The 11957-nt window shown below is 45.5% G+C and overlaps 1 pseudogene; it reads right to left on the reverse strand.

Annotated features, from left to right (window-relative positions):
- Nucleotides 1–543: 543 nt before the first annotated feature.
- LOC143390294 (olfactory receptor 5V1-like) lies at nucleotides 544–1752 on the reverse strand (annotated as a pseudogene).
- Nucleotides 1753–11957: the final 10205 nt, after the last annotated feature.

The following is an 11957-nucleotide window of genomic DNA, read 5'->3' on the forward strand; positions in this document are numbered from 1 at the left end:
TCTGTAATCTAGCTACTCAAGAAGCTGAGGCAGGAGGATCACAAATTTAGGGACAACCTGGGCAACTTGGCAAGACCCTGTCTCAAAACAAAATTTTAAAAAGGGCTGGTCTGTAGCTTGGTGGTGGAACATTGTCTAGTGTGCAGGAGGCTCCAGGTTCAATCTCCAATACGACACACACACACAGACTCAAAGAAAAAATTACTATCCAGTGGGAAATGAACAAAGAAATGTGGCATTTTCATAAGATGGAAATCATTCACAATAAGGAGGAATAAAATAAAATACTAATACAAGCTACAATATGAGTGAAAATCGCAGACATCCTAAATGAAAGGAGTCAGATCCAAAAGGCATATATGGTGTTACTTCATTTATATGAAACATCTAGAATAAAAACATCCACAGAAACTCGAGTGTATACATGGGTCTTTCCACATGTGAAGGACAAGCACAGAAATGGTGTTTATTTAAGAACTTAGAATCATGATCCGTTAGGAAAATGCAAGTCGAAGTCAGCTCTCACCTAGCACTTCACATTCACTAGTGCTGGCTGGAGCTGCAATGTGGGGGAGAGGAGAGTGACTGCTTTGGGTATAGGCTTTTTTTTGGGAGAGAAAAGTAATAAAAACATTCTGAAATACCTGTGGATCAGAGAACCCAGGTGAGGTCACATGTGTCACATACTTAACCCAGTGTCTCCCCTGATGGGGGGCACCACAGTGGTCATGAGACACTGTGTACAGAGCGATGTTAGAATCGCTGCTGAAGAGTCCAGTATTTCTACAACTAAGACATTTCCTAGAATGAGACCATCGTCTAGTTCTGATCTCACTATACAGTCTGTCTCCAGCCAGCTTCCTCAGGGCACCCTTGACCTCCTTGTTTCTAAGGCTGTGAACGATGGGGTTCAACATGGGGGTCACCACACAGGAGAGCCCAGAGACCAGGATGTCCATGTCCAGGGAGTGGCCTTCTCTGGGCCTGTCACAGTTGAAACTGGCTGTCCATAGAAGACCACCACGACAGTGAGATGGGACGCACAGGTGGAGAAGGCAGAGGGAGTCCTGAGGACAGCAGAGACAATGAGTGTGCAGGAGCCTGCAGGGAAGAGGCAGGGGCTAGGCCTATGGTGGCACTGGCCATGTGCAGCACAGACTTGTTGACAGAGGTGTCTGAGCAGGAGAGCTTCAGGGGCAACAGAATGTCACAGAGAAAGTGGCTGATATAGTGGGGCCCACACAGAGTGAGTGTGGTGGCCAGCACTGAGTGTGTGACCGAATTCACCAGCCCACACAGCCAGGACCCCGTCACCAGACCAACACAGACCTTCCCCCTCATGGGGACGGGTACTGAGGAGGACGGCAAGTGGCCACATAGCAGTCCTAAGCCATGGCCGCCAGGAAGATGCCTTCTGTGCCAGCACTTGTCACAAAGAAGAAGACCTGGGAAAGGCAGCCCTCATAGGAAATGGTCTTCTTCTCCCGGAAGAGGTTCACCAGCAGTACTGGGAGGGGTGGGGGTGTAGCAGACGTCCAAGAAGCTCAGATTGCTGCAGAAAAAGTACATTGGAGTGTGGAGAGCAGGACTGACCCTGGTGGTCACTATTATGAGCATGTTCCCCAGGAGAGTGGTCAGGTAGATGACCAGAAAGAGCAGGAAGAACAAGCCCTGTAGGTTGGAGTGGTTGGAAAATCCCAAGAAGATGAATTCAGTGACAAATGTTTGATCGCTCATTTCCAATGGTGTCATAGCTACAAAACAGAGAAAAAAAAAACATGAAGAGAGTGGACTGAGAGCACCCCAGTGGGCTTGTCAACCTGTAGCCACATGGCAAATAATACTGAATGAAAAGCAGCCTAGAGACTGATAATCTGTGGGACTGGTCTCAGGGAATCAGACCCATAGAACCGCACACATTTGCAGGGGTGATGGTGGGTGGGAGTAGCCAGAGACTTGCTAGAAGCCAACAGAAAGCCATTCGACCTCATAATGGTGTGAAGTCATTTGTCACTGTTTCAGTAGTCTCTGTCTCCTGTTGTCCTTTTGTGTAAGCATAGGATTTTTGGAGAAGTATATTTTAATTGCAAAAAGACTAAGAAAAAAATTTACAAAGCAGAGTCATCGTCTGCAGAAGCAGTCGGTGTTGCCGTCAGTGTTTCCGATGCAGAGTTTTCCTCATTTTACATCTATCCTGATCTCTGTGTTTGGAAAGGCACAAGTTGACTTTTCCTGCACGATGATGACATTATCAGGGCTAGAGCAAAATAGAGGAAAGGAGGTGATGTGGTGGGTTGGACTGGCTATCTTCAGAATACAGGGAAGATCAGTGGAGTAGAAGGAGACTGAGGGGGGAAAAGGTTTGGGATGGGAGGAAACGTGAAAGTCCTTTACGCAGATCATGTTATGTGCACGTGGAAGTATACATAGGGAATCACACCTGTATGTCTATGTAGAAAGCACCAGTCAGAGATTAACAGATAGATGACCCCAAGAAAGATCAGTAGAGAAAGGAGAATGGGGGCGGGGAGGGGAGGGAGATGGGGGATGGGGACTGAATGGAGTGAATCAGATTCCATGCACGGAGGACCTTTTCAAAATCAACCCAACCTCTATGTATGACTATTGTGCTCTAATAAAGAAATTTAAGAAGATGACATGATCCTATCAGCAAAGAGTGAGAATTTACCTATTTGTATCTCTTTAATTTCTTTCTTCTGTCCAATGGCTCTGGAAATTTCAAGGATGAAGTTGAATAGGAGTGGTGAGAGAGGGCACCCTGTCGTCTTCCAGTTTTCAGAGCGAGTGCTTTCAACCTTTCTCCACTTAGAATGATGCTGCCTTGGGTTTAGCAGAAATAACTTTTACAATGTGAGCTGTGTTCCTTCTGTCCCTAGTGTTTCCACTGTCTTGATAGGAAGGGGCGCTCTATTTTGTCAAATGCTTTTTCCTGCATCAATTGAGATGATCAATAAACTTACATCTCTCTTAAATAAACTTAATCTCTCCCCTTTGGCTAAACATTCAGATCATCTCCAGTCCTAAACATATTTTAATGAACATTTTTCCTGCATAAACATATGTGACCATTTCTGATTCTCTCTTCAGAATAAAATTTAAATCTGACATAAAAAAATTTGTTGTACAGTTTCTATTTAAAACTAGCTCATGGGAGACATTAAGTGAAATAAACCAGACACATAAAGAGAAATAGCAGTTTTTCAATTCTTTGTGGAAGCTAAAGAGTTGATCTCGGAGAAGTAGGGAGTGGAATGGTGGTTCCTGGAGCCTGGGAGAGACTAGGGAGGGCAGGTGGCTAATGGGTACAGAGCTGCGTTGATGAGGAGAGATGGCTCCCAGTGCCTAGAGCAAATAGGACAGCCATGGTCGACGACCAGAAAGTCAAACCAGCTCGTGATTTTGAACATTCCCAGCGCAGAGGAATGACCGGTATTGAGGACTAGATATGCCGATGACTCTGATCTGATCGTGTCATGTGTACGCCTTGAAACATCACATTACATCCCATAAACCTGTAGTTATGTTAATTAAAAAGTCAAAAACATTTTTGAAAGTTCAAAAATACTCAACATTAACCTCTGGTGATAAAGTGAGAATAATAGTCACTCTCTGGATGACACTCATTGAAAAGGCACAGGAAGGAATTATCTGAGTTGGAAATGTTTTATTTGTTGATTCGAGTAGTGACAACATGGGTGCATAGCTTAGCAAACATTTATTGACTTGCACACGTGAGATGTTTCCATTTTACTCTACGTGGAAGATAATTCACTTTTTAAAATAAGGAAAGGGGCCGGGGCTGGGGTTCAGTGGTAGAGCACTTGCGTAGTATGAGTGAGGCACTGGGTTCCATCCTCAGCACCACATAAAAATAAATAAAAAATGAAGTAAAGATATTGTTTAAAAAAAGACAAGGAGAGGGATAAAACCAGGAGTTACTGTCCAGAGCAGGTAGATTCGACTCAAGGGCGGCCAATCGCTGACCCCCTGGTCCTTTTCTCCTTATGCATCTTTGCCCTCCTCCCTGTCACCATCAGAGTTTGGTTCCTCATCCCTTTTGTCTCCTGAGTTATTATAATTGCCTTTAAATTCCTTCCCTGTCTCCAGTCTTGCCTCTCCACTCAATGAAAACAGGAGACACTCAAGATGAATTTGGAGAAGTCAAACCGCTTGGTCTCCGGTTGGCCCTGAACCACAGGTAAAACCACATGCTCACAAGGGGTGTGTGTGTGTGTGTGTGTGTGTGTGTGTGTGTGTGCATGTGTATGTGTGTGCTTGTGTGTGTTGTGGAGGATCTGGGAGGGGGACGTATGTGAGAACACCGTCCCATAAGCAAGAAGAGGGCAGGTTGGTGTCCCAGGAAACATTGGTGGCATGAATCTCAAAAGACGCGGACAAGAAAACCAAAAGGCTTACATAGCTCTCATATTTACAGAAGACGTGGGGGCCTCTGGAAGACCAGTGACCTTCTCTGTGCGTCATTAAAGGAAGGGACACTGCGAGTTCAGAGCTCTGCTGGCAACCTCCTCCCCTACAGCTATATCCTGAGTCCCTGGAGACTCACACAATTTCACAGGGCTGGGAGGTCACCCCTGGCTGGTTGCTGCCACACTCCATGACGTACTCCAAAGAGGCCCATGATCTTCACCTCAAGCACCAGCTCATCAGCTACCCTAGAGGAGATGGTGTGAATCCTTTACCTCTGGCGAACGGGCATGAGAAGGCTGCCTGAAACATGCCCTCTGAGTGTGGTCCTTAAAAATAAAATAAGAGTGGTCTTCTAAACAGGGTCCTCAGAAAATCGCTCTTCTCTCCTCAGTGGGCTGCCTAGGAGCCAGCTGTGGTGTGCTAATGGGCAGGACGGCTGGAGAATATCAATAATCACTAGTAGACCGCATTCTAGGTGAGGGCAGGCTGGAAACAGGGCCATCCGGAAGGAAATGGTTTAAGCTTTGAAAATGACAGAATCTGTGGATTTAGGAAACGGCTGTGTGTCCATGTGCAAACCTCCCATGAATTGCAGGAGCATCCAGTGGTAACACCTACTCCCTGGGTCAGTCCACTCTCTGCTGAGGTTACCACATGCCTGACCAGAACAACCCAGAGGGGAAGATGCACTCTGGCCTCCTGGCTTGGAGGTTCAGTCTGGGGCCAGCTGACCCCGTTGCTGCCACCTGAGATGAGGTGGGACTTCGGGGTGGAAGGGAACAAGGGGGGAAGCGTCCCTAGCTCATGGCAGACTGAAGATTGGGCGGGGGGAAGGGGACAGGAGGAGACAGTAGGCAGGGTACCAGATGTGATTCCCCAGGGCATGTCCCCAGCCACACTCCACCTGCTCACACTCCACCTGCCCACACTCCACCTGCCCACACTCCATCTGCCCACACTCCACCTTCCCACACTCCACCTGCCCACAGTCTACCTGCCCACATTCCACCTGCCCACAGTCCACCTGCCCACAGTCCACCTGCCCACATTCCACCTGCTCACAGTCCACCTGCCCACAGTCCACCTGCCCACACTCCACCTGCCAACACTCCACCTGCCCACACTCCACCTGCCCACACTCCTCTCAGTACAGTGGCCTTTCAGATAATTAACCCACAAAATGGGTGTATCCACGGATTAGGTCACAAGTCTCAGAGTCTAAAAATTTCACCTCGGAACACTGCTTCTGTGGCTGACCCTGAGCTTTTGGTGGGGGACACCTTATTTCTAAGCCACAGTAGTCCCTACAGTCCATGTGCTTTGGTTGAAATACCGTCATGCTGTCTGGGAGAGTGATCGGGTGCCAAAACAAGATTAAAAGGAGATACCTGGTAACTGAAGATGTGACATTTGGAGCTTGGAGAAAAGCTCTGAAGGGGAGCCCTGGGTGGAGCACTTTACACCATGGTGATGAGGACACAAAGAGGGCCCTGGTCTGTGGGGTAGCTGAGTGGCAGTGGGATCACTCATCAAAACAGGAAGGGAATGAGACGGAGAGGAGAGAGGAGGGTTGGGCCTGGGGTCTGGGAACCTGCGGGCTCTCCCAGCAGACAGCAGGGGCAGATCCCCCAGGATATAGGCCTGGGAGTGACAGCTTACAGTGACTGAAGAAGGCACAGATGCTCATGAAACCACCAGAGAGCAGGGAGAGGAGAGAGGGCCCATGGACTGCGCGGAACTGAATGTGTCCAGAAGGAGGCTCACCAGCTCTCAGCACTAATTCTGTCCCCAGTCTCCAACCTCTGCTCTCTGTAATGGTCCTTCTGCACCCCAGTCTCCAACCTCTGCTTTCTGCAATGGTCCTTCTGCACCCCAGTCACCAACCTCTGCTCTCTGTAACGATCCTTCTGCACCCCAGTCTCCAACCTCTGCTCTCTGCAACGGTCCTTCTGCACCCTGGTCTCCAAACTCTGCTCTGTGCAATGGTCCTTCTGCACCCCAGTCTCAACCTCTGCTCTCTGTAACGATCCTTCTGCACCCCAGTCTCCAACATCTGCTCTCTGCAAAGATCCTTCTGCACCCCAGTCTCCAAACTCTGCTCTTTGTAAGGATCCTTCTGAACCCCAGTCTCAACCTCTGCTCTCTGTAACGGTCCTTCTGCACCGCAGACTCCAACCTTTTCTCTCTGCAACGGTTCTTCTGCACCCCAGTCTCCAACCTCTGCTCTCTGTAACGGTCCTTATGCACCCCAGTATCCAACCTCTGCTCTCTGCATGGTCCTTCTGCACCCCAGTCTCAACCTCTGCTTTCTGTAACGATCCTTCTGCACCCCAGTCTCCAACATCTGCTCTCTGCAATGATCCTTCTGCACCCCAGTCACCAACCTCTGCTCTCTGTAACGATCCTTCTGCACATCAGTCTCCAACCTCTGCTCTCTGCAACGGTCCTTCTGCACCCTGGTCTCCAAACTCTGCTCTCTGCATTGGTCCTTCTGTACCCCAGTCTCAACCTCTGCTCTCTGTAACGATCCTTCTGCACCCCAGTCTCCAACATCTGCTCTCTGCAACGATCCTTCTGCACCCCAGTCTCCAACCTCTGCTCTCTGTAACGGTCCTCCTGCACCCCAGTCTCCAACCTCTGCTGTCTGTAACGGTCCTCTTGCACCCCAGTCTCCAACCTCTGCTGTCTGTAATGGGCCTTCTGCACCCAAGTCTCCAATCTCTGCTCTCTGCATTGATTCTCCTGCACCCCAGTCTCCAACCTCTGCTCTCTGCAACGATTCTCCTGCACCCTAGTCTCCATCCTCTACTCTCTGTAACGATCCTTCTGCACCCCAGTCTCCAACCTCTGCTGTCTGTAACGGTCCTTCTGCACCCCAGTCTCCAACCTCTGCTGTCTGTAACAATCCTCCTGCACCCCAGTCTCCAACCTCTGCTCTCTGTAACAATCCTCCTGCACCCCAGTCTCCAAACTCTGCTCTCTGCAAGGGTCCTTCTGTACCCCAGGCTCCAACCTCTGCTCTCTGCAATGGTCCTTCTGCACCCCAGTCTCCAACCTCTGCTCTCTGCATTGATTCTCCTGCACCCCAGTCTCCAACCTCTGCTCTCTGCAACGATTCTCCTGCACCCTAGTCTCCATCCTCTGCTCTCTGTAATGATCCTTCTGCACCCAGTCTCCAACCTCTGCTCTCTACAACGATCCTTCTGCACCCCAGTGTCCAACCTCTGCTCTCTGAAACGGTCCTTCTGCACCCCAGTCTCCAACCTCTGCTCTTTGTAACGGTCCTTCTGAACCCCAGTCTCCAACCTCTGCTCTCTGCAAGGATCCTTCTGCACCCTGTGGGCACTGCTTCCCAGCTGAGCCACGTCCAGAGTCTTCAGTTAGGAGCAGTGTGTGCACCCCTCTCTGTTTTCTCCAGCAACACCATGGGGTTTAAATTCACTGAAAATCAGTGACACCATTTTCTAACTCATGATGTTGAAAAGGAGGGTGCTACAACACTTTTACAGGTAGATGTCTAGGTTCATTCATAGAAAGAAATGACACCTCCCATGAAACATTGAGCCATAAACAGAAAGCAATACATGATCTTTGTCCAACCAAATACCAAATGAATTTTTAATGTTTACACATTTAGCCAATTATGCTTTCTGAATCACACATATTGCTTACTTTAAATATGACTGAAGGCATCATTGAGAAATATATTATCAAAATATTATGTAAATACATGTACTATATTACACAATATACTAGATTATATATACAACTATATATTATATATCCACATAATAACATATAACATTAAATATACTGTAATTATATTTAAATGTAATTATGTTTATATATAATTATATAAACACATGTAACTATAATGATATATATATATATAATATGATATAATTACATAAAATTTATTTATTGTAAATATAATTATATGTAATCATAATTATATTTATATATAATATACATTAACTGTACTATAGTTATATTTAAATATAGTTATATTTAATGATATTTACATATATATTTAATGCCCTATCTATATATTTCTCAGAGATGACTTCAAGTCATATATATGTATGTATGCATATATATAAATACACACATGTACATGTGTGTGTGTGTATGTATATGCAGGAGATTAAGAACAATAATAATGAATTTTCCTGGTTTACTAGTCTAAGTTTTTGTGGGCCAGGGATAGAGTAAGGAGTGATGTCCATTCCACTTTCCATGTCCCTCATCTCCCACGTTTGTGTAGATCAACAAGGATGATTATCACCATTATGATCAAAGTCCATTGAGGGCAAGTCCACTTATACAGTACAGTCTGTGGGACACTCGGGACACTTCCATCTCCGAGTTCTGTGCTGGTGCTTATCAACAGGCACCCGCAACCTCAAAATCTCTGCTTTCTGGTAATGATCTTTCTCTCCCTGTAGGTAAGGATAAACTTCACTGGAAAAATAGATTGGGAATGTTTTCTCTTAGGTTTAGCCTATACACTAAAATAAATACCTTGAAGAAGTCATTTTGAGTTTAAAAGAAGTATTTTTTTAACATATCAATGTAAGTTCATTATGACCCAGCTCATCAAAAGCACAAAACAAAACACAATGAATGAGTGAAAAAACCCACATATTTTACACATCTGAATTCTACCAGGATCTTTCAAGTAAGTAATGAGTAGAGAGACACATAGGAAAATAATAACTAACACTGACGAAATGTTCTGTTAACTCATCGTAGGGTTTCCATCCTTAAAGGAAACAAAATGGCCATAAAATCAACCAAGGTAACTGGTCTGAAAACTCTTCAAGCACATAAGAAAAACAGAACATCTATTCATATTTCATGTAATATGAAGCAATCATTTAAAACCAAAGACTTAATTTTCATTTTGCCTAGAAAAGTGCCTATTTAAAACACACACACACACAGCCACACACACAGCCACACACACCCACACACACACCAATCAATAACAGCACTCAGGATGATTTTTCTAAAAGTCCAGATGATTCTAGGTGTTTGTGGCAAAATTGACTTATTGGTATGGAATGTTAACTCTCTTCACTTTGAACCAGGCCACTACAGGCATACGTCCACATAATATGGGTGGTATGACGCAGAAATCTGAAAACATTCAGAAGTCATCGAATAGTTGATTGTTCTCAAACTTCAATACGTATGTAAATTTGGGATATTTCTCTCTGGTGACATGGACACAAACCCCTCCATCTGAAATAGTCTGTGGTAATGGTGTGAAAATGACCTTCTTCTACCTGTTCAGCTTTGGACACCTTCCTACAAGACTTGCCATCACCCTTCCTGGCCGTCTGGAAGGATGGCTCCTCTTCTTCCTGTCCGCGGGGCTGGACCATCACTGTCCCTCCCACTTGGCACTCACTGAGCATATCCTGTAAGTCAGGTTCTCTTTGGAAAGAGCGATTTTCAGTGCAACTTGAAAGTTCAAGGACCATGATTGATCTTGTTTTTCCAGTGAGAAAAGTACAGTTTTAAGAGTTTTCACTGGGAATCTGAATTCAGAGCCTGGGTTTTAACTACTAGGGAATACAGTGTGTGAAGGACCATGTGGTCTCACAACTGTCCACAGTTGCTTCATTCCAACTAGAGCTCAGGAGTTCACTGGCCAAACTGTTGCACTCACGTGGAGTGAAACCCCTTCCCTTTCAGGTTTCATGGGCTGGATCTGAGTTTCTTTGACTCTTCAGACTCACAACTCCTTGTTTCGCTAACCGGATTCCAGCTATATGAGCACAGATTTTATAACAAGTGAAGTCAGAGACCAACAGAGAGTGAGGAAGGGGCATCCCAGGTGAACTCCGGAGGGCATTTCTCCTCAGTGATTCTGGTCCAGGTGACCCTGGGTACATGAATGTCCCCTGGCCTGTGGGAACTTGCTGTGCCCTTCTCTTGAGCAGTTTCCATGCAGACACTTAGTGATGTTGCCAATTTTCCAACTGAGAGCAGCAGCTCTCCTTCTTTCTGAATTAGTAAATCTTCCCAGAAGACAAATGATTGAGAATGAAATTATTTAGGAATGACCTTGGGTCTGTGAAATCTCTTTTAAAAAGTGACTGAGAGAAGTGGATGATTCACAAGCTTCAGATTCCTTTTAGTAAATACGCTGATTGCAACACACCTCCCAATCATCGCTGTGTTGGACATAAGATGAGAACCCGTAGCCGAGTGAGCAAAAGTTTTCAAATCTGAGTGTTATGCAAATTTAATATTTTCTTCAAACAAATTCTTGTGTGCCCCACACTTTCATATCATAATGAATAAAAGGAGATGTGACTCTATGTTTTCTCCTTGAAAATCATTGCTACTGTTCTGCTTGTCAAAATTAGAGTAAGAATAATGTTTTGTATTATATTTTACATGAACATATTTTCTATTCATATTATCTTACTTCAGGCACTCCTCAGAATTTCAAGTAGACAAACTCTAATGTCATTTCAACTCTGGTTTTATTATTACTATCTTAGAAATTGATACACACAAAAAGTGATATTAAGCCAGGCGCGGTGGGGCATGCCTGTAATCCCAGTGGCTCAGGAGGCTGAGACAGGAGGATTGTGGGTTCAAAGCCAGCCTCGGCAATGGCGAGGCACTGAGCAATTCATTGAGACCCTATCTCTAAATAAAATACAAATAGGGCTGGGGATGTGCTCAGTGTTTGAGTGCCCCTGAGTTCAATTTCCGGTACCAGAAAAAAAAAGTGATATTAAGACTATGTCATTACATAATATCATGAAAATGATGACAAAATATGTACTATGCCTTACAATTGTTTTTAAGAGGTAGGAATCCTGAGCTGGGGAGACTTTTATCTGATTTGTGATGGTGAATGAAGGAACTACTCACCGCTCACTCGTGATGAAAACCCATGTTTCTGGCTTTGGTGGCAGGTCTTGCTGCCTCCCCAGTAGTGGAGAATTTGGGTCTTGGTAAAACTGGCTGTTGGCCTCCATGCATCATGATGGAGTTCCTGCAGGAACTTCCTAGAACATAATCCTTGCTTCAAACAGGAGTTCAAAGTCCTCTTTGTTTTCTTGGGAATTCTCTTTCCTAGGGTGGCCGTTTATAAAGGCCTGGGGACTGAACCTTTGGGAGTATCCACCTAATTTGTCTCTCAGCAGCTGTTCTGGGACGCTCAGTGTGCAAACACCATGTGAAGGCTGTATCTGAATAGAAACTGTAGAAGTGAACTGTAGTTAATCCTCTGCTGGATTCATTAAGGTCTTGCAATCATCTTTTCCCAGCACGCAAAGAGATCAGCTTCCTACCTCCTCTGGGACACTTGTGGGTGAATTTCAGCACCAGACTTGTTGTTTGAAATGTTGGGAACTAAAACCTGAAAGTCTTTTTCCTCCTTCCCAGTGGGGAGCAAAGGGATATGCAAGGACAGGGGCTTACTTGGTTGGATTCTTCAATGCATAAGAGAATCTCCTCCTTTGTCCACGTAGCTTGACCTTGGC

The sequence above is a fragment of the Callospermophilus lateralis genome, unplaced genomic scaffold (genome assembly GCF_048772815.1).
Source record: "Callospermophilus lateralis isolate mCalLat2 unplaced genomic scaffold, mCalLat2.hap1 Scaffold_52, whole genome shotgun sequence".
Classification (NCBI taxonomy): Eukaryota; Metazoa; Chordata; class Mammalia; order Rodentia; family Sciuridae; genus Callospermophilus; species Callospermophilus lateralis.